Raw genomic sequence first — 23,315 nt, 5'->3', positions numbered from 1 at the left:
CAAAGATGGATGATTTTGATATAATCATTACGAATACATTATTTCCACTTCATTGGACCCTCTAGAGTTAGATGGGATAAGTATTGCATTTTGATTGAAACAAAAGGTCCACTATTACTTAACCTGTAATTGAACTTGGACATGCCGAGATGGAGACGTGTGAAAAATAAATCCATTTCTATATTCTGGGGGAAAAAAACGATGAGAGTGGGCTCCTGCCCAGGGTGTCTCCTGAGGGGCGCCCTGAAACCCCGGAGCTTCTCCACGGATTTAACCCTTCACGTTGCAGGTGGGGAAACAGAGAAGTGATTTCCCTGGGTAACCCTGGGAAATTCACGGCAGCACAGGTACGAGCGCCACGTCTCTTTGTTTCCAGTCCAGCTTTGAGCCACGAGTTGCTCAAGAAGAATAGGCTTCTCGGCCCCCACCTGTAATTCTAAGAAAATTTAATCAGCTTCCTGGCGCTTTCCAAAAAGAGCCAGCTCTTTCTACCTGTTTGCAGCCTGGCCTGACGTTACCTTGGCAACAGCTGTCAACAGACATATTGCCTCCCCCGGGCCTGTCACGTCCTTTACACCAGACATGTGTGTGCCCAGGTGAAGGGCAAAGCAGTTGGGCCTCGTAGACCCGGCTTCAGGGCTCCTTTCCGCTAAGATCTGCTTATTTATAACCCAAAGGAAATTTGTCCTAAAAACAGGATTTCTGTGCTCGCTTGGCTAATTTTCTTTTTATACTCTATAAGGACTTCATGGGGAGAACCTTGCCATTGGAAGAGGTTATTTTTAACAGCAGTATTAGGCTGACACCCTAAAAATGGGATGTTACAGATCAGTAGGAAAACCCACCGGACCTCACTGTCCAGAGGAGAAAAGGAAAGCCTCTCCAGGAGAGCCGATTGCCCAAAGTCTGTGTAATTTATTGGCAATGCAGGACTTGAACTTGGCTGGAGTCCTGGTTGCCTTTTAGGGGCTTGGCATTACTGCAGGTCTGGCTTGCTGACAGCGACGCTGTGTGGGTGCTGTCGTCCCAGGGGGTGGGCACAGGTTTGTTCGTGGCCTTTATTAGAGATGGAGGTACATTCTGGGGGGTAGATCCTGAGTCATCTTCCGGGGACCCTATTGTCTTCCTCCCAACTCTCCCTCCCCTTGTCTCCCAACTGTCCACCACAGGCTGGAGGCCTGGAATCTCTAGGGTTTGGGCAGGGGACGGACTGAGTGAGGTGGGCAGGGTGGGGCTGGTGAACTGGCCATCTGTCCCCACTCGGCCTGCATGACATCTGGGGCTGGAGCTTTGTGTCTGTTCCTTCTCCCCTCAGTCAGGATCCGAGGTCCGTTCTGCTCCCAAGGCCCCTCCTGGACCTCCACAGTCTCCATATGCACCCCTGGCGTCTGGCTGCACCCCCAGGTGGGAGGGGGAAGGCTTGACCTCTCCCCTCTTAGGTCTCCAGCTGGGCCTGAGGATTCAACTGACCTCAGACAGATTAACAGGAGAAAAGCATGCAGATTTTTACCTGTACACGGGGGCCCTACAGGAAAACGAAGGCCCAAAGACGTGGCAGAGCCTAAGTGCTTATATACTAGGTTGGATGAAGAAAGGAAACTGTGGACAAGGAACGAAAACATCTGGGGAGGCTACAGGAGGCGAGTTAGTTCCACAAGGTCCGTCTGTACGGCATCCTCCCTGGCTTGACTCCCTGTCTCTGATGATGAGTGTTTCTTCCCCCTGAAACAGGGACCCCATTTTGATCTACTGGCAGCAGGGATGCCTTCTGCGGTTGGGGACATGTGACGACCCACAAAGACCCCTTCCTGGCGGACACATATTAAAATAGGCAGGAACGTAGATTTCCTAACCGCCATCATGGTCTGCACCCCCGGGGAGAGCTGTGGACCCCGCTGTGGACCAAGGACAGGTGCTTGCTCCTGGTCACCCAGGCTACCAGCTGGGTTCCTCGTTTTACTAAAACGCTCACCTGTTCGCTGTACTGACTCCCCGCCCCCCCACCAGAGTGACCTTATGTGCGTGGTTGACTTTTCCATGACTTTCAGGATGCAACTCAGGCAGCATCCCCCCTGCAGGCAGCCTTGCTCTGAGCTAAGAGGAGATGTGCTACAGGGGAGGGGTGGGTGCAGAGAGCCGGGCTGAGGTTATTCCAAAGTCACACTTCAGAGCCCATCCAACCCTTCATTTGGAGGGTCTCCCTCTCACCACTTTCCAAGGCTGTCCTGCTCAGAACACCTTCCCCCTGCTTGTCCTGGAAAAATTCTGGTCTTTCTTCCAGAACCAGTAGCTGAGGAGCCATTTTCACGAAGTTGAGTTAGGTTCCAGTACTAGACAGAGGTCCTATTTTGGCTTTCCATCATGAGTCCCCCTTTCATGTAGAGCGGTCCCCAGTTCCTGCCTGCCTCCCGCTGTGGGAGCAGGGAGACAGAGTTCCCCCTCTTCTGCCCCTGGCCGCAGGGCTCGCGCTGTGGTCCAGACCGTGACTCTGTCATCAGTGGTGGAGGTAACCATGCTGGGGCCCAGAGCCGGAGACCCAGGCTGCGACAGCACCAGGGTCTGGCTAGGTGGTCACCACTGCCTTTGGCTGATCTCACTGGGGCTCATCTGATTCCTGCCTCTGACTTTTCGCTTCCTATCTATTCTGTGAGCCTGCTACATCCTTAAAAAAGTAACAACAGTAAAACAAAAAGCAAAAGCAAAACAAAACAAAAGCTCTTGTTTGCTGAAGGCAGTCAGAATTGATTTCTGGTTTTGCAGCCAAGAGCCCTGATGGGTGGAGAATCCTGCCCGGAACTCTGGGATCCCGTGTGCTTCTCTGAGGTGGTTCATACATGCAATGCTTCAACAATAATAATGGCTGATTCCTCGAGCCCTTTCTGGGAACTGGGACCTTGACAAGAGTTCTCGCATCAGTTCTCGGGGGCCTAAGATCTACAGTGATGTCCGCGGGCTCTGATGGAGCAAGTGGAAACGGACCAGAATTACTGGAGGATTTCCCAGCACGACAGTGTGTAGTGACGCGCTGCCTGGGTGCCTAGATCCCCCCGTCTGAGTCCCAGGGCGAGAGTGCTCAGTCCCCAGTGGCCAGCAGGTCAGGTCCTGTCCCCAGGGCAGCCTGCATCTGTGGTGCCGAAGCAACGGCCAGGCATCCTTTGACGTTTCTTCCATCGAGGGGTGGAGTCTGCATCCCCTCCTTGAATCTGGGCATGCGCTGGGACTGCTTGGCTGTGGATCGCAGCAGGAGGAAAGCTGCCCAGGTGTCTGCGCCGAGCCTGGAGAAACCAGTGGCTTCCGTATGGCCCTCGTGGTGCCCTCTCTCTGGGAGCCCTGACCGCCCCATGAGAAGACCAGTCATCCTGGGTCAGCGTGGATGTGGTCAAAATAAACAGTAGATATGGCTCAGGGCTGCATCCTCTGTTTTTATGTCGCACTAAGTGTGTGGGCCCCTCCGGGGGAGTAGGGGGAGATAGGATGGGGTGTGTCAGGTGTCACAGAGGGCCTCAGCAGCCAGGCTCAGGCTTGGGGACTTATCCTATTGACAAGAATGAACCTGAGCAGTTTCTGAGTGGCGGGTTGGGAGTGATCCCCGTGGCTCTGAGTGGGAAGGTCACGGGGACGGGGCATCAGGGGCCAGAAGGCGGGTGAGGCTGGTGGCCAGGAAGCCAGTTGGGGCTACTGGAGATTTGGGGACACCTCTGCGGATGAGACCGGGAAAGAGACACCTCTTCCCCGAGCCGTGATGGGCTCAGCCATTCTCTTAGCCTGCAATCCTTCATCCTAGTGATTCCTGAAGTCCCCGATTCAGTGATTCTGAGAATTCATGATTCCTTGATCCCACGACATGAAATGCTCGTGTTTCCCCAGTTGTGTGATCTGGTGATTCACAGAACCTCTCCCCCGGCAACTCTAAAATTCTCTGATTCACATGCTCTGCTGAATCAGCCCTTGCAGTTCCTGCCAACCCCTGGCCCATGGCTTCTCCTGGGAATTGAGGAAAGGCTGTTTGTTTCTGTCTTTTCTATTCAGACAGGTATCGCTGGGGGGCCTCCACCTTCCTCTGAGGTGGCTGAGATGGGGATCGTGCAGGTGGGGAAGATCCCGGAGTCAGCTGGAATAATGCAGAGTGTGTGACCCCTGTGTGCCCCGGGTGCCCGAGTGCTGAGGCGGGAGCACAGCCCCACCTTCGGGGGGGACTGAGAGGTGCTCCTGACCCAGGGCCCGTCACCCACTCTGCTCATGCCCACCTGCTGGAGCAGCACCCCCAGGACTGTGGTCTCCCTGCAGAGCCCTCCAGAGACAAGCACCTGGGGTGGGGTCGCACCTTTTCTTAAGCCACAAGCTGGAGTCACCCATTGGCATCCGTAATCACTGGATTTGACAGTAGACCTGAGGACATGGGAGACAAGCAGAGTGGCCTGTGGATTTGGGTGCTAGGGGTTATGGGGGACAGGTGAGGGGTGCTAGTGGCAGGGTCACAGAAACGAGAAGCCTGGATCGGGGACTTGGATAGGCCTGCTGGCCCTCAGGGCCCACAGTGCCATGAGTTGGTCTTTATTCTTCTCCCCCTCAGCCAGCCTCTCGGCATCAAATCCTGGAGATGAGGCCCCCGTGCCAGGTTGTCATGAGGCCCAGTCAGGGAAACAGGGAAAGCTGTTGCCACTGCGTCTGGGACTCTTGCTGTCAGTTTCTAGTGGCTCTTTGCAGGGCTGTGCGTGGCCCTCTCTGCCAGCCAGGCCTCCCTGGCCCTCCGTGTGCACGAGTCTCCCTGCAAGTGGAGGCTGCTCTGAGATGGTATCAAGAGAAGGAGGCAGTGTGGGAGGGAAGCCAGGCCCACCTCGAATCCACATGCCCCTGCTGGCCCCTCCTTGGCCAGCCTTGGGGTTTGGGGAGATGCTCTGAGTTGGAGATGAAATGGGCCACAACCATGGTCACTGTTGGTTATGAAAAGTGGGAGAGACGTGATCCAGCATGCATGCACGCATGTATCCATCCGTTCATCTATCCATCCATTCATCCGTTCATCTATCCATCCATTCATCCGTCCATCTATCCATCCATTGATCCATTGATCCATCCATCCATCCATCCACAATTTATTAAGTGCCTACCGGGTCTGAAAGAGTGCACCCCACCCCCATGGATGACTTTCTATGCCCCTATCCTGCTCTGTTATTATTTATGCCTTTGTTCATCTGTTCACTGTCTTTCTCCCCCACTAGAATTTTAATTCCATGAAGACTTTGTCTTATTCACCACTGCATCCACACATCTAAAATCAAGCCTGGCACTTAATAGGTGCTTGAAAGCATTTCTTCAATGTATGAATTTAACCCCACTCCTGCAGCAACCCTGGGAATAGGTGTTATTATCTTTCATTTCTTTTTTTCCCCTCCCTTTTGCGTCTCCCTCCCACCCTCCCTATCCCACCCCTCCAGGCGGTCACAAAGCACCGAGCTGATCTCCCTGTGCTATGCGGCTGCTTCCCACTAGCTATCTACCTTACGTTTGGTAGTGTATATATGTCCATGCCACTCTTTCACTTTGTCACAGCTTACCCTTCCCCCTCCCCATATCCTCAAGTCCATTCTCAAGTAGGTCTGTGTCTTTATTCCCGTTTTACCCCTAGGTTCTTCATGACATTTTTTAAATTCCATATATATGTGTTAGCATACGGTATTTGTCTTTCTCTTTCTGACTTACTTCACTCTGTATGACAGACTCTAGGTCTATCCACCTCATTACAAATAGCTCAGTTTCGTTTCTTTTTATGGCTGAGTAATATTCCATTGTATATATGTGCCACATCTTCTTTATCCATTCATCCGATGATGGACACTTAGGTTGTTTCCAGCTCCGGGCTATTGTGAATAGAGCTGCAATGAACATTTTGGTACATGTCTCTTTTTGAATTATGGTTTTCTCAGGGTATATGCCTAGTAGTGGGATTGCTGGGTCACATGGTAGTTCTATTTGTAGTTTTTTAAGGAACCTCCATACCGTTCTCCATAGCGGCTGTACCAATTCACATTCCCACCAGCAGTGCAAGAGTGTTCCCTTTTCTCCACACCCTCTCCAGCATTTATTGTTTCTAGATTTCTTGATGATGGCCATTCTGACTGGTGTGAGATGATATCTCATTGTAGTTTTGATTTGCATTTCTCTAATGAGTAAAGATGTTGAGCATCCTTTCATGTGTTTGTTGGCAGTCTGTATATCTTCTGTGGAGAAATGTCTATTTAGGTCTTCTGCCCATTTTTGGATTGGGTTGTTTGTTTTTTTGATATTGAGCTGCATGAGCTGCTTGTAAATTTTGGAGATTAATCCTTTGTCAGTTGCTTCATTTGCAAATATTTTCTCCCCTTCTGAGGGTTGTCTTTTGGTCTTGTTTATGGTTTCCTTTGCTGTGCAAAAGCTTTTAAGTTTCATTAGGTCCCATGTGTTTATTTTTGTCTTTATTTCCATTTCTCTAGGAGGTGGGTCAAAAAGGATCTTGCTGTGATTTATGTCATAGAGTGTTCTGCCTATGTTTTCCTCTAAGAGTTTGATAGTGTCTGTCCTTACATTTAGGTCTTTAATCCATTTTGAGCTTATTTTTGTGTATGGTGTTAGGGAGTGATCTAATCTCATACTTTTACATGTCCCTGTCCAGTTTTCCCAGCACCACTTATTGAAGAGACTGTCCTTTCTCCACTGTACATTCCTGCCTCCTTTATCAAAGATAAGGTGACCATATGTGCGTGGGTTTATCTCTGGGCTTTCTATCCTGTTCCACTGATCTATCTTTCTGTTTTTGTGCCAGTACCATACTGTCTTGATTACTGTAGCTTTGTAGTATAGTCTGAAGTCAGGGAGCCTGATTCCTCCAGCTCCGTTTTTCGTTCTCAAGATTGCTTTGGCTATTCGGGGTCTTTTGTGTTTCCATACAAATTGTGAAATTTTTTGTTCTAGTTCTGTGAAAAATGCCATTGGTAGTTTGATAGGGATTGCATTGAATCTGTAGATTGCTTTGGGTAGTAGAGTCATTTTCACAATGTTGATTCTTCCAATCCAAGAACATGGTACATCTCTCCATCTATTTGTATCATCTTTAATTTCTTTCATCAGTGTCTTATAATTTGCTGCATACAGGTCTTTTGTCTCCTTAGGTAGGTTTATTCCTAGATATTTTATTCTTTTTGTTGCAATGGTAAATGGGAGTGTTTCCTTGATTTCACTTTCAGATTTTTCATCATTAGCATATAGGAATGCCAGAGATTTCTGTGCGTTAATTTTGTATCCTGCAACTTTACCAAATTCATTGATTAGCTCTAGTAGTTTTCTGGTAGCATCTTTAGGATTCTCTATGTATAGTATCATGTCATCTGCAAACAGTGACAGCTTTACTTCTTCTTTTCCGATTTGGATTCCTTTTATTTCCTTTTCTTCTCTGATTGCTGTGGCTAAAACTTCCAAAACTATGTTGAATAAGAGTGGTGAGAGTGGGCAACCTTGTCTTGTTCCTGATCTTAGTGGAAATGGTTTCAGTTTTTCACCATTGAGGACGATGCTGGCTGTGGGTTTGTCATATATGGCCTTTATTATGTTGAGGCAAGTTCCCTCTATGCCTACTTTCTGCAGGGTTTTTATCATAAATGGGTGTTGAATTTTGTCGAAAGCTTTCTCTGCATCTATTGAGATGATCATATGGTTTTTCTCCTTCAATTTGTTAATATGGTGTATCACGTTGATTGATTTGCGTATATTGAAGAATCCTTGCATTCCTGGAATAAACCCCACTTGGTCATGGTGTATGATCCTTTTAATGTGCTGTTGGATTCTGTTTGCTAGTATTTTGTTGAGGATTTTTGCATCTATGTTCATCAGTGATATTGGCCTGTAGTTTTCTTTCTTTGTGACATCCTTGTCTGGTTTTGGTATCAAGGTGATGGTGGCCTCGTAGAATGAGTTTGGGAGTGTTCCTCCCTCTGCTATATTTTGGAAGAGTTTGAGAAGGATAGGTGTTAGCTCTTCTCTAAATGCTTGATAGAATTCGCCTGTGAAGGCATCTGGTCCTGGGCTTTTGTTTGTTGGAAGATTTTTTATCACAGTTTCAATTTCAGTGCTTGTGATTGGTCTGTTCATATTTTCTATTTCTTCCTGATTCAGTCTTGGCAGGTTGTGCATTTCTAAGAATTTGTCCATTTCTTCCAGGTTGTCCATTTTATTGGCATAGAGTTGCTTCTAGTAATCTCTCATGATCTTTTGTATTTCTGCAGTGTCAGTTGTTACTTCTCCTTTTTCATTTCTAATTCTATTGATTTGAGTCTTCTCCCTTTTTTTCTTGATGAGTCTGGCTAATGGTTTATCAATTTTGTTTATCTTCTCAAAGAACCAGCTTTTAGTTTTATTGATCTTTGCTATCGTTTCCTTCATTTCTTTTTCATTTATTTCTGATCTGATTTTTATGATTTCTTTCCTTCTGCTAACTTTGGGATGTTTTTGTTCTTCTTTCTCTAATTGCTTTAGGTGCAAGGTTAGGTTGTTTATTCGAGATGTTTCCTGTTTCTTAAGGTGGGATTGTATTGCTATAAACTTCCCTCTTAGAACTGCTTTTGCTGCATCCCATAGGTTTTGGGTCGTCGTGTCTCCATTGTCATTTGTTTCTAGGTATTTTTTAATTTCCTCTTTGATTTCTTCAGTGATCACTTCGTTATTAAGTAGTGTAGTGTTTAGCCTCCATGTGTTTGTATTTTTTACAGCTCTTTTCCTGTAATTGATATCTAGTCTCATAGCATTGTGGTCGGAAAAGATACTTGATACAATTTCAATTTTCTTAAATTTACCAAGGCTTGATTTGTGACCCAAGATATGATCTATCCTGGAGAATGTTCCATGAGCACTTGAGAAAAATGTGTATTCTGTTGTTTTTGGATGGAATGTCCTATAAATATCAGTTAAGTTCATCTTGTTTAATGTATCATTTAAAGCTTGTGTTTCCTTATTTATTTTCATTTTGGATGATCTGTCCATTGGTGAAAGTGGGGTGTTAGTCCCCTACTATGATTGTGTTGCTGTCGATTTCTCCTTTTATGGCTGTTAGTATTTGCCTTATGTATTGAGGTGCTCCTATGTTGGGTGCATAAATATTTACAATTGTTATATCTTCTTCTTGGATCGATCCCTTGATCATTATGTAGTGTCCTTCTTTGTCTCTTCTAGTAGTCTTTATTTTAAAGTCTATTTTGTCTGATATGAGAATTGCTACTCCAGCTTTCTTTTGGTTTCCATTTGCATGGAATATCTTTTTCCATCCCCTTACTTTCAGTCTGTATGTGTCTCTAGGTCTGAAGTGGGTCTCTTGTAGACAGCATATATATGGGTCTTGTTTTTGTATCCATTCAGCCAATCTGTGTCTTTTGGTGGGAGCATTTAGTCCATTTACATTTAAGGTAATTATCGATATGTATGTTCCTATTCCCATTTTCTTAATTGTTTTGGGTTTGTTATTGTAGGTCTTTTCCTTCTGTTGTGTTTCTTGCCTAGAGAAGTCCCTTTAGCATTTGTTGTAAAGCTGGTTTGGTGGTGCTGAACTCTCTCAGCTTTTGCTTGTCTGTAAATGTTTTAATTTCTCCATGAAATCTGAATGAGATCCTTGCTGGGTAGAGTAATCTTGGTTGCAGGTTTTTCTCCTTCATCACTTTAATTATGTCCTGCCACTCCCTTCTGGCTTGTAGAGTTTCTGCTGAGAGATCAGCTGTTATCCTGATGGGGATTCCCTTGTGTGTTATTTGTTTTTTTTTTTTTTTTTCTTTTTGCGGTATGCGGACCTCTCACTGTTGTGGCCTCTCCCGTTGCGGAGCACAGGCTCCGGATGCGCAGTCCCAGCTGCCATGGCTCACGGGCCCAGCCGCTCCGCGGCATATGGGATCCTCCCAGACCGGGGCACGAACCCGTATCCCCTGCATCGGCAGGCGGACTCTCAACCACTGCGCCACCAGGGAGGCCCTATTTGTTGTTTTTGCCTTGCTGCTTTTAATATGATTTATTTGTGTTTAATTTTTGACAGTTTGATTAATATGTGTCTTGGCGTATTTCTCCTTGGATTTATTCTGTATGGGACTCTCTGTGCCTCCTGGACTTGATTAACTATTTCCTTTCCCATATTAGGGAAGTTTTCAACTATAATCTCTTCAAATATTTTCTCAGTCCCTTTCTTTTTCTCTTCTTCTTCTGGAACCCCTATAATTCGAATGTTGGTGCGTTTAATGTTGTCCCAGAGGTCTCTGAGACTGTCCTCTGTTCTTTTCATTCTTTTTTCTTTATTTTGCTCTGCAGCAGTTATTTCCACTATTTTATCTTCCACCTCACTTATCCGTTCTTCTGCCTCAGTTATTCTGCTATTGATCCCATCTAGAGTATTTTTTATTTCATTTATTGTGTTTTTAATCGATGCTTGATTCATCTTTAGTTCTTCTAGGTCCTTGTTAACTGTTTCTTGCATTTTGTCTATTCTATTTCCAAGATTTTGGATCTTGGAAATAGAATCTTGGATCATCTTTACCATCATTATTCTGAATTCTTTTTCGGGTAGACTGGCTATTACCTCTTCATTTGTTAGGTCTGGTGGGTTTTTATCTTGCTCCTTCTCCTGCTGTGTGTTTTTCTGTCTTCTCATTTTGCTTATGTTACTGTGTTTGGGGTCTCCTTTTTGCAGGCTGCAGGTTCGTAGTTCCCGTTGTTTTTGGTGTCTGTCCCCAGTGGCTAAGGTTGGTTTAGTGGGTTGTGTAGGCTTCCTGGTGGAGGGGACTAGTGCCTGTGTTCTGGTGGATGAGGCTGGATCTTGTCTTTCTGGTGGGCAGGTCCACGTCTGGTGGTGTGTTTTGGGGTGTCTGCAGACTTTTTATGATTTTAGGCCACCTCTCTGCTAATGGGTGGCGTTGTGTTCCTGTCTTGCTAGTTGTTTGGCATAGGGTGTCCAGCACTGTAGCTTGCTGGTCGTTGAGTGAAGCTGGGTGCTGGTGTTGAGATGGAGATCTCTGGAAGATTTTCGCCGTTTGATATTATGTGGAGCTGGGAGGTCTCTTGTGGACCAGTGTCCTGAAGTTGGCTCTCCCACCTCAGAGGCACAGCACTGACTCCTGGCTCCTCAATTTGGGATGATTTGTTGTCTATTCATGTATTCCACAGATGCAGGGTACATCAAGTTGATTGTGGAGCTTTAATCTGCTGCTTCTGAGGCTGCTGGGAGAGGTTTCCCTTTCTCTTCTATCCTTCATTTATAGATAAGGAAACAGGCCCAGAGAGGCCAGGTGACTTGCCCACGGTTTCATTATTAGTAAGTCGTGACCTGGGAGATGAAGCCAGGTTTCCAGAGCTGGGTCTAACCCTTCATACTGCTCCACGCTTCGTGAGGAGGGAGAGATGGGTACAATGACTTCTCACCGGTCCATCGAGGGAGGCTCCCTGGAGCAGGGGGCCACGGGCAATGGAGGGTGGGTGGGACGTCCCCAGGCAGGGGAGTAGGTAAGGGCAGCCAGCTGAGGAGACTTCTTTGGCCAAGGCCTGGGTGATAGGAGTGTGGAACTGGCCTCTGGGGTGAGGAGGGAGGCCTTGCAAGATCCAGCCAAAAGCCTGCCAGACTTCTCGGGAGCTAGAAGCAACCCTCCATCCCTGCTGGGGGCTCTCATTAGGACATTGGTGCTGAGTCTGGCCTGTCCTTGTCAATCAACTGACAGCAAGACATGTCCCCAAACACCTCTCGCTGAAAGGGCCTTTCTCCCAGGTTGTGGGCTCAGGGGCACCTCTGCCGTGCAAAGTGGGCTCCCCCTGGGCCCAGGAAAAGGGTCAGCTTAGCCAGGCCTGGGCAGACAGCCGGCCGGCCTGGGAGCTCTGCTTACACTCTCCCTACCTGCTGGACAACATTTCCCCGCCCTGGACCTCAGCATCCCCATCTGTAATCGAAATGGCTACTGCAGCCCTTTGTCACCTGTGATGCCAGTGACCTCACCCAAAGCTGACTCTCCTGTGCATCTCGCTGCAGGCGAGGTATCTTCTCACATTGGACCCGTCCTTTGATCATCAGTAACCCAGTGAAAGAGGTAGGGCGGGGTCAGTTATCTCCATTTTCTCAGATGAAGGAACTAAGGTTTGAGAGAGAGAAAGTCGTTGGCCCAAAGTCGCTGAATCAGTGAGTGGCGTGTCCTGGTCTGGAATCCCAGCTCACCCCTCTGCGACCACGAGGCCGGAGACTGCAGTCAGAATGGTGTCATGTTCTGATTCCGCTGGGGTCCCTGGCCAGGGTGTCCCTTTTTGAGTTCTCCTGTCACGCCACCCTCTGCCCACCCCCAGGGAAGAGTCAAAGGCCCCCCTAAGTACAGCAGCAGTGACTCCCCTCCTCTGATCTAAACCCCACAGCCGCGTTTGGGCCTCCACACTGGAGGCTTCTGAACTGCCCAGTCATTGGGGCTGTCCTGCTGTTCCCACACTGCCCATCCCAGGGAGGAAAGCTCGGGCGAACTTACAACCTGACCTCATTTCCGGGAGAGATTTCTTTAACCCAGAGAAGCTAAGCCTAGCCGGCGCTGGGCATGGGGGCGTTCTCAGGTGGGGAAAGCAGCTTCTTGGGGCCAGACTGACTGCATCAGCATTGGATTCTCGGGGTAAATGCAGGGGGACCACAACTCTGGCCCCTGGTGGACAAACACCAAGCCCTCGTGGAGGCCAAAGCCTTTGTTCCAGAACTCTGGGCTCATTACTTCCCTTTGCTAGGCCTCCCTGCCTACCAAGCGGGGTAATAACCCTTCCCCAGGCTGTCCAGATCCAACAGGACAGACGAGGCAGGGAGAGGGGGGAAGGGTGCGGGGTTCTAGGTGGCAACGCAGACCTAGATTTCCGCCCTGGTTTTGCCACTTACTAGCCTAGTGGCCTCGTGCAGGTTACTTAATAATAAATACTATTCACCTGCTAGGATTGTTTGGGGTCACGGGGGTTAATTTGATAGAAAGCACTTGGAAGACTGCTGAGCTCCCCAGGGGGCTGCTGTGTTAGGGGTTATTGTGACAAGGTCCCAGCTGCCGAACAAGCAGAGAGATTAAGGCTCTGAACAGCGTGATGGTTCAGGGCTGGACAAAGGCTCAGGGCATGAAGCCCTTCGGAGATGCAGATGCTAAGGACAGGCTCTGGGTTGTAGGGGAGCAGAAGGAGCCAGGGCCAGATGGGAATGACTTCTGGTTTGGGAGTTGACCTTGAGCTGTGGGTACTCTTTTGGGTAAGCTCCAGGGAGGGGACCAGACGTGACGGTCGTTGGATGAGCAGGGGAAATGCACAGTGGCGGTAGCTGAGAGCCTCTGCAAGGCTGCCTGGGCCTGTGCGGAGGGCTGTATTCTGAGACATCGCCTTGGCTGGCTTCTCTGCAGGACGCTGGTCCTGGGGGAGCTGTGCTTTGTGAGGTAACAGAGGAACGAGGTGGGGGCTGTCGTGGGGCGGGGAGAGCCCCCCAAGTCTCTGAGACTCGAGAAGCCCCGAGATCCCCCAGGAGGAGAGTAGGCCTCCCCTCACCCGGTGCTCCCTCCCTCTGTGCCTCTCGGCCACCTGGTTCCCTGCCTTTTCTCTAAGGCCTGTCCCAGAGGGACAAACATTTCTGTAGGTTGTGGGCCCACTGTGTGTCAGGTCTGGACACGGACACTGGACCACCGAGGACGCAGACTCGCTGAATTCTCTCAGCAGCTCTGAGAGGAGGTGTCATGACCCCCGTGTGCCCACGAGGAAGGGGAGGACTTGGGGGATGGGGATCAGGCCGTCGCCTGCTCTCCATGTCGCCCAGGGCCCTGGGGCTCTGGCCCAGCTCTCTCAGCAGGTCCTATCCCCTCATGCAGCAGATCTGAGGACAGGTGGGGATGCTCAGGGTTTGTGGCCTGTCCAGGGGGCGGCTCCCACAGAACCCTTCAAAGGCCCTTGCTCTGGCCCCTGCTCCCATGTGCTACTTAAAAAAAAAAAATCTAGAATGAAAAAGAAGAAAGTTTCTATTTTTGATAAGACACCAACGAAATGAAGGCTTTTAAATTATTAAAATCCAGAAATAAATTATTTATTCAGGTCAGCCTTTCATTTCACGCACATTAACCCCACCAGCACACTGTCACGAATTTGCTGAGTGTCCTGGCAAGTCATTTACCCTCCAAGGACCTCAGTGTTCTCTTCTGTAGGATGGGTCAGGGGCCGGCAGGGGGCTGGGTTTCCCAGGTGCTGGAGGAGCCTGCCAGGAGCCAGAGCAGGCCTGTCTGTTCCCTTCACCTCTCTTCATCCTGTACCCTTGGCCTTCACGGTCAGACCTTCCCTGAGCAGCTCAGGTGGGTGGGAGGGGGAGGAGCTATTATTAATAATAATAGTACTGCATGCCAGCTCTGCACAGTGGTTTACACATCCAACTTATTTATGCCACAACAACCCTCTAAGGTGGATAATATTACCATCTCCAGGTTACAGATGAGGAAATTGGGCACCGAGTAGTGAAGTGCCTTGCCTGATATCACCCAGCTTTGAAGTAGCACAGCTGGAGATCAAGGGCAGCAGCCTGGTTTCCGCACTGACTGCTGCAGCTCGCCTTGGGTGTGCGTGAGGCCCTCGGGAACCTCCCGAGATGACTCTTCTTGCAGGCGCCGTGCCTGTTCTCTCTGCCTTTGCACTTGCTGTTCCCTCTGCCTGGGGTGCCCTCCCTGCCCCAGGCCAGCAAAAATGTCGCCTCCTCCAGGAAGCCCTCCCAGCCTCCCTCTGTGCTTCCACAGCATTCTCCCACTTCCCTGTGAAAGCTCTTACCTGCCGAATCGTCCTCATTTACACACCTGTCTCCCCACCAGACTGTGGCCTTCTTGAGTTCAGGGACCGTGTTGGATGAATTTCCACAACCCCAGCACAGTGCCTGATGTAGACCAGTTGGTGTCTGTTGAATGAACGAGCGAGTGAGTGTCTGAAGGGATGTGACTCCCTTGCCCGTGGGGGAGGGTTGGGTGTTGCCTTACGGCCTGGCCCTGGGAAGACCCCTAAGTTTGCCATCCCCGGCATCCCTGAGATTGTTCTCCCACCAAGAGACTCAGCTTGGCGGAGAAGACATTGGGTTTCCATGGCAACGGAGTTTTTTCTGCCCGAGCAAACATTTCCACAGAAATCCTAATAGATGCCAGTGGGTGCAGTGGGCACTGCCCCCTCCTCCCACATCCTGCACCCCTCCTGCCTCCGCAGGGCTCGGAGCCCAGAGCCAGCCCTTCTCCTTCTGTGGGTTTCCACTGGGTTTCTCACAGCTGCCCTATTTGAAGCTGCTTGCCGCCGTGCCAGCTTCGCCCCACAGCCTCTCTGGGTGAGGAGGGGGAGCCCTGGCCCCAGGCTGTCAGCCCCACCACCCTCAGACGGGAAACCTCGGCCCAGGGCGGGGAAGCAGAGGGCTGCCACCCCCTGCCCTGGCTTTGCGCTGCCACCTGCAAGCCCCTCCTCCCCTCAGACATGGGCGCCTGCACCTCCCCCTCCCCCAGGGCCCTGGGGTCAGGGGGCCTCACAGGGCTCACCTGGCAGAAGCTGAGAGGCCTGAGAATTACAGGGTGTCCGGCCTCAGACCCTGTCGAGCACCAGACCCACTGCCCTGCGATCCCGGTTGAGCTTCTGGGGGTGGGGAGGAGGAATGGGGCAAGGGCACTTGGTGGTAGGAGCTCAGAGAGGCCCGTGGCTTTCCTGAGGACACGTGGCAGAGTGGCAGAGGCAGGATCCGAGCTCCGGTCTCTCTGGTGACGAGCCAGCCTCTGCCCACTCTCCGGCCAGGCGGGAGCCCACTTTCCCCACCTGGAAACGGGGTAGACGGCCCCTTCTGGAAGCACGGGCAGAGAGCCCGGTGTGCATGTGGGACAGCGGCTGGTCAGTGGAGGGTCCAGCCCGAGGACTGAGAGCTCGCTTGGCCCTGGAGACCACCAGGCCAGCAGAGGGGTGAAGTGACTTCGCCCAAGCTCACAACTGGTGGCCCAGGGGACGGATATGGGACCTGTCAGACCCTGACCACTTCCGTCTGTCCACGTCCCCCCGGCACGGCTGTTTTCCCAAAGCCAGTGATTACTTCTCACCGCCAAGTCCCAGCTCCGCTCTCCCTGTGGGCTTTGCCTCAGCTGTGGACTCGGCACAACTGCCGGTGAGGGAAGAGGGCAGGGGTGCGTGGCCCCGAGGCAGGGACCGAGGCCCCGTGGTCTGGCTTTGTGCAGCCAGACGGAGGCCAGCTAACAAGCTCATCGTTTCGTGCCCAGGCCTGCCACGCGGGCAGCTGGTCCTGCCATCCCGGATCACCTCAGCCCCCCACCGGACCCCAGGAGCCTGCCTCCCAGCCCGGACCCTCAGACACCCGCCCTCCCTCCCTCCTGTAGTTGATGGATCTGTGCTTGGGCCTACAGTGTCCCGCCACCCACATGGAGCCGGTCTCCCAGCCTGGCTTGTCCAGCTCTCATCACCATGGCGACACTCACCACCCCCGCATGGGACCACTGTGCTCAGCTAACCCGTGGCCTGTCCCCTGCCACTGGCCACCCATTTGGGTCGGGAGACACCCACACCGCCGCTCAGGCCAAGACTCGGAGCTCACTCGTGTTCCTGCCTCCCCCCACAGGCCAGAGTGACGGTGTGCGTGGGTGTGCAGTCCGACCCGGCAGGGGTGTGCACAGGCATACGTGTGCACACGTATAGGCGCAGGTGTGGAAAACACTGACAGCTCATCCGACTCTGGGCTGTGGGACTCGGGGGCCGCCGGCAACACCTAACTGTGTGTCGTGGGTCCTCTGGGGGGGTAGTCTCTGTCTGTGTGCCTGCACCTCATCAGGTTTGCGTGTCTGTCTGTCTGTCTGTGTTTGTGTCTCGGCCAGGGAGGGGAACGGAATGTGTCAGAGGTTCTGGACAACAGCTCCTTTCACTACATTTCTCCAACCGCTGGAGAAGGACACCCTCTCCTCTGGCCTGTTCTCCTAGGACGTTCAGGACCCAGCAGTGGCTGATGGGGGCGACCCACTTACCATCTTTGCTGGGCTGTCCCCTGGGGCCAACAGTTACACTGGACTTTGGCCCTTGGAATCCACATAATCTTCTCTTGAGGCACCACCTGATTCCATTTTCCTATGCAAAACACAGAAGCTGTAGAGAGGGGCCCGGGCAGGACATTGGGAGAAGGGGCACGGAGTCTTCGTTCTGTGGACAGCTGGCCCCGTGACCTTGCACAGGACACCGTGCCTCTGGGCCTCAGTTTCCCTGTCTGTTAATGATTTCTTGTGGACTTTCTATCTGGACCATCCAGAATTCCATCAGATGGCAACTGTCCCAATACATCTTCCTCTCATCTTCATGACAGCCCTTGTGGGTCGCCTGTTATTAACCCTGGACGATAAGGAGGAAACTAAGCGCAGAGGATGCTGGTGGGATGGGGGCCCAGCCGCATCACCCTGACCAGAGCCTTTGCGCTTTCTCTCACCCACTGCCCCCCGTGCTCTGCCCACAGGTTCCAGGGTCAGGATGGGCCCTCTGTGCCACCTGCCAGCCCCTCACGGGCACCAGGGCAGGGGGCTGCCACTGACAAAGGGCACCCACCGGCCCTGCTGGGAGACCCCTCCTCACCCTCGCTGTGGACAGGACCAGATATCAAAGAGGGGAGTGTGGGAAGGCAAAAGAAAAAGACAAAGCCATCAGGCTGCCCTGCGCTGGTGAGTAATGACACATCGAGTTCTGAGATCAACAGGCAGGGCTGGGCTCCAGGGCCGTGTGGCGATGAGCCTCAGAGCTGGAGCCGGCAGGCGGGAAGGGCTGGCGGGCACTGGGTCGGGTGGTGGAAGAAGGCCCCGGGCTCCGTGTAGGGCAGTAGGGCAAAGCGGTCACCGGACACTTGTTTAAATGTGAGTCCTGGTCCAGCCCGTCTGGGGTGGGGTCTGAGTTTCTGCATTTCTAACGAGGTCCCAGGTAATGCTGCTGCTGCTACCCATGGTCTGGGACCGCCTTTTGAGTGCCTGAGTATGGGCTGAGAGGTCACACGAGCCAGGTTTGAACTTGGATCTGGCCCTAATTAGTTGTATGAGTGGGCATGTGAGTTCCCAACTCAGCAGGCCTCCGTTTCCTCACCTATAACGTGGGGATCATAATAGTACCTGCTTCAGGGAGGCGGTGGTGAGGGTTCAGAAGTTAATCTGTGTTAATCTGTGTCAAAGCCCGTCGATGGTGCTTGGTGAGTGTGTATTATTCTACAAGGCCGGGCTGGAGAATGTGTGCTTTTCTGCTGTGGAGAGTGGGTCGCTGTTAAGTGTTAAGTGGGGAGGGACGTGACCGAAGTCTCACTGGAAAGACTTCCTCTGGGCGCTGCTGGGAGTTGAGCTGGAGGTGGCGGCCGGGCCTGGGGGAGCCGCGTGGGGCTCTCTCAGGAGGGGTGTGGGTGAGAGAGGAAACAGAGTCTGGAAATGGTGGATGGGAGGGACGGAGGGAGAGAAGGGGCAGGAAGGATGGACATTCCCGAGGCAGATCTAACCAGAGGTGGCCTGGTAGTTGGCGTTGCGGTGCTTGGGTTCTGCTGTGGCCGCTCACCACTTCCACTCCTCAGCCCGGCCCAGCTGACTATATTGACTATATATATATATATTTTTTTTCTTTTTTTGTGGTACGCAGGCCTCTCACTGTTGTGGCCTCTCCCATTGCGGAGCACAGGCTCCAGACGCGCAGGCTCAGCGGCCATGGCTCACGGGCCCAGCCGCTCCACGGCATGTGGGATCTTTCCAGACCGGGGCACAAACCCGCATCCCCTGCATCGGCAGGCAGACTCTCAACCACTGCGCCACCAGGGAAGCCCTATATTGACTATACTGAGTATATTTGGGAGCACAGCAGGCAGAATTCTGAAAGAGGCCTGCCTGCTGGTTTCAGCCAGTCTGGACACCGTAACCTTGACTCCAGCTCTCGAGAAGAACGCCCCAGTGCAGAGGACTATCTGTAACAACACATTCGGGGGATTCGTAGGGAATGACTGAACCAAACTCCAGAAGGAAACATAAGAGTTTGTGCATGTGGGTATGAATATGTACACACATCAAGAGTATAACAGAGTGGGCCTTCCCTGGTGGCGCAGTGGTTAAGAATCCGCCTGCCAATGCAGGGGACACGGGTTTGAGCCCTGGTCCGGGAAGATCCCACATGCCACGGAGCAACTGAGCCCGTGCACCACAACGACTGAGACTGCGCTCTAGAGCCCATGAGCCACAATTACTGGGCTCGCGTGCCATAACTACTGAAGCCTGTGCACCTAGAGCCTGTGCTCCACAACAAGAGAAGCCACTGCAGTGAGAAGCCAGAGCACCGCAAGCAAGAGTAGCCCCCACTCGCCACAACTAGAGAAAGCCTGCATGCAGCAACAAAGACCCAACACAGCCTAAATAAATAAATAAATAAATAAATTTAATTTAAAAAAAAAGAGTACAACAGAGTGAATTTTGTTAGCAATTCCTGCTTTTTCCCTTCAAAAGAATTGAAGGCAACTGTAGCCAGTGTGGTGAAACAGGTGTTTTCTCTTCTACGTGCAGCCCTGTTCTGATGTCCCACATTTTGTTGGTCCTGTCCTGGGGGTGTTTCATTCTCCATAAGTCTTGGGCCCCAGCTAGCCCACAGGGGCCTTTTGTGTGAATTAGGGAAGGGTGTCCCCTCTGGACAGATACAGCCCCATGGGCACATAGTGTGGTGAGTGGAAGGCAGACTGGATTCTAGTCCCCAATTGTCCCTCAGGTGGGCGCCCTTGTGCAGTGGACAACCTGCACAACTGTATGTGCCGTCTCTGCACACGGACCACACAAGCTGTTCAGGAAACGGACACTGTAGAACATTCTTTAGCTGTAGAAAATGCTTTATCTGGGCATCAAGCTCAGCCCTTTAGCCCAGGTTCTTTCTTCTGGTGATTTCTTCTGGGCCTAGGTCTCCCCTTGTTATTCTCTGCACCCTGCATCTGCTGGCTTTAGGCTTTAACTCAGGGAAAGGCTGCCTATTGCTGCAGCTCCCTGGGCTGCTCTTTGGGGTGAGGGCCCCGTGTCCACATTTTCTTTGTTGATGGTATTATCTCCCTAAGACAGGTGTTTAAAATTGCTTCGGGCTGGACCAATGATTCTTATGGGGGGGTCTACGCCGAAATGGCATTATTCTGCTGTGCAAGGCTGTGACTGCCTATTGTAACACCAGTACACATCCCCACCATTCAGAAGGGTTAGTCTGCACCTCATGCCAACGTCATGCCAGCCACAAAGGGAAACCTTTATTCTTTTCTCTAAACTTTCTATAATACCACAGAGCTTTTACAACATGAATTATTTTGCCTAAACCAAACAAAACATAAAGAAATACCCTTTTGGGGTACGGTTGTTTAACCAGACGAGATCTACCTAACTGCACCAGAGTTGTCTAGAGCCAGACTGCCTGGGACCAAATCCTACTCTGCCACTTATTAGCGGTCACCTTGGAAAAGTCATTTAACCTCTCGGTGCCTCAGTTTCCTCATCCATAAAATGGGGATAATAATAGTACCTACTTCAAAGGCTTGTTGTGGGGACAAAGTGAATATACGTAAAGCTCTTGAAACCACTCTAGGAACATGGTCAGTGCTGTGGGCATGTTAGCTCTTGCTCTGGTGACCAGACCAAGAGGAGAAATTGGTCAAATGCCTTGTTGAAATCCTGATTCCGCCTCTCTCCAGCCTTCTCTGGTTTCCACACTCAGAATCAATTCCAGCGTCTTCTGGGTTTGTTTTACATTTTTGCTAGTGTCTCTATCAAAGCTCCCAGGACAGTGTCCATCACTCTGTGGTGCTAATGGTAGCCCACGTCCATTTGCCCAAATAGAAGCGCTCCCGGCAGGCAGGGACCCCCTCCTTCATTTTTGCATCCCTCATGGCAACAGAAAGCCTGGTACGAAGCCAGTGCTCGATCAAGGACTGTCAGCGAGTCGGTGGCTGCATGACCAAGGGCATCCTTTCTCGTCTTCACCCCCCACTTCCCTCCTGGCACCAGCAGGTCCTCAACAATTTTGTTTGAATCGAACTGAATTTATTCTGGAAGCTTGAGACCACACATCCTCACTGAATGGGTGTCTTGGAAGCCCCGGAAGGTTATGGGATTTTTCCCCAAAGGGTGCAGTAAAATCCTGAAGGCGAAGTGGTCCTTCTGCCTTTCCAGATGGACCGAATGCGAGGTAGAGATGTGTCCAGGAGTCTTCCACCCACCGTAAGATGTTCCCAAGTAGTTGGCAGAGACGTTTCACATTTAGATTACCCTGCCGAGATACCCACTACCCACCTTTCTGGAAGCATCTAGAGTTTCTCTCTGGTGCACTCTTCTTCTAAGTGATAATTCTAGAAACCCATTCCTTTGTCTTTGGCAATAACAACCCAATTCCCAGGACTCCAAATGGAAAACAACAGCCTTAATTTCCAGACTCCTGGGGGGAGGAAAAGCCAGACAGAATCCTCCCAGCTGTTAAGGTTCTGTCTGCATCAGGCCAAATGCATCAAGCCCAAATGACTACTTGAAGTGTTATTAGAATTCAGGTTGCTCCATCATCACAGTTCTCTCTGAGCTGGGAGGCTGGGAAAAAAATAAGGCAGATTGTGTGCCATGTGCAAAAGCTGGACCAGGGAGCCTCTGAGATTAATTACACCTGGTGAATCCAATGTCTGGGAGCCCCAGGGAAGTGCTATCTGGGGGAAGCATAAACCAGGCTCCCCAAAAGGAAGTAGAGATGAGCTCCATTCCACTGTGCAGACAGAATTAATGCTGCTTATCAAAGCCCTTCCTCATCAATATAAAGTTGGATTTCTATTCGTCACCAAGGGCCATCTGCCTAGATACAAATGGCCTTACCGAGCTGGATGATTTTAGTGCAACGTCTGATGGAGGTTGTGGGGAGCAGACAGCCCATGCCAGTAGGTTTAACAAGCACTGGGGCTTTTTCCTTTGGCTCTGAGGCTAAGTTCATTATCCAAGGAACAAATGGAATATGAAGGCTGCATCAGCGCTGCCAGAGACCATAAGAAATTTGCTATGAAACAGAGTTGGTGCATTGTTCAGCTGTGCAGAGGAGGAACTTGGAAGCAGAGAAGGTAAAAACAAGGGTGGGAACCCAGTTACACGGCTCGCTCTGTGATTTTCTGCAAGCTCATGTTCACGTCTCTCACCACCTGGTGCTCAGCCAGAACACAGACTTCCTCAGTTTGCAAAGAGCCCTCTCTGACCCCCATTGCACAAACCCATCCGAATTAAGAAGCAACTCCCAACCAAAATGTCCAATTGTTTATTCTCACCTTCACTCTTTAAGCAACAAACAAGAACCACCTGACTTCTTCCTTTCTTAATTCATATGCCTCAAACTCAGTCAACTCAGTACCTTCTGAACTGCTTCTCTCTCCCGACTCTCCCAAACTCGCTGTCCCTCCTGTGTTCTCTCTTCCAAAGCCGGGACCCTCGGAGCCCTCATAAAACCCTCACTCACTCGGTCACTGCTTATCCATCCTGCCTGCACGGGAGGGTCACCTGGGTCCTTTCAGGAATTACCCGCGTCTCCTACACCACCCAGACCAATTCACTGAGACTGATTGCCGGGCCCAGGCGTCCAAACCCCTCCAGGTGACTCTTTACTTCTCTTTACTCGCCCACCCGGGCACCAGGTCATGTAGACCTTACCTCCTGGGCTTTTCTCCTCTCTACGTCCCCTCCCTCCCACCTCTGCCGTTCCTGTAGACAGTTTGCACTTTTCACCTGGATTATGACAATAGCATTCTAATCAGTCCCTCCCAACCCCAAGTCACACCTCTCTGCCGTCTCTCCTCTATTTGCTGCCAGAATGATTTTTCTCCAGTGCACAACAGATCTTGTCACTGCCTTTCTCTCCCTCCCTCCCTTCCCCCCATTTTCTAACCATCCACTATGATCAGGACCTCTTCTAGGTCTAGAGAATTATAGGGTGGAACAAAAAGACATCTTAGTCTCTGCTTTCTTAGAAGTTATATTAATATTTGCTCAGAGGAAATGCTAAATACCAAACTATATCAGTAGGTTTTTTTGTTTTTGTTTTTGTTTATTTTTGCTGCGCTGCACAGCTTGCAGGATCTTAGTTCCTGGACCAGGGATCGAACCTGGGCCATGGCAGTGAAAGCACCGTGTCCTAACCACTGGACAGCCAGGGAATTCCCAGTAGTTGTTTAATAACAACTGTGTTGTTATAAAGCAGAAACTAACACACCATTGTAAAGCAATTATACTCCAATAAAGATGTTAAAAAAAAAACAACAACCTGTGGTTCAT

This window comes from Mesoplodon mirus, assembly GCF_964341445.2.
Source record: "Mesoplodon mirus genome assembly, chromosome: 14".
NCBI classification, from domain to species: Eukaryota; Metazoa; Chordata; class Mammalia; order Artiodactyla; family Ziphiidae; genus Mesoplodon; species Mesoplodon mirus.
This window is presented reverse-complemented; position numbering follows the sequence as displayed.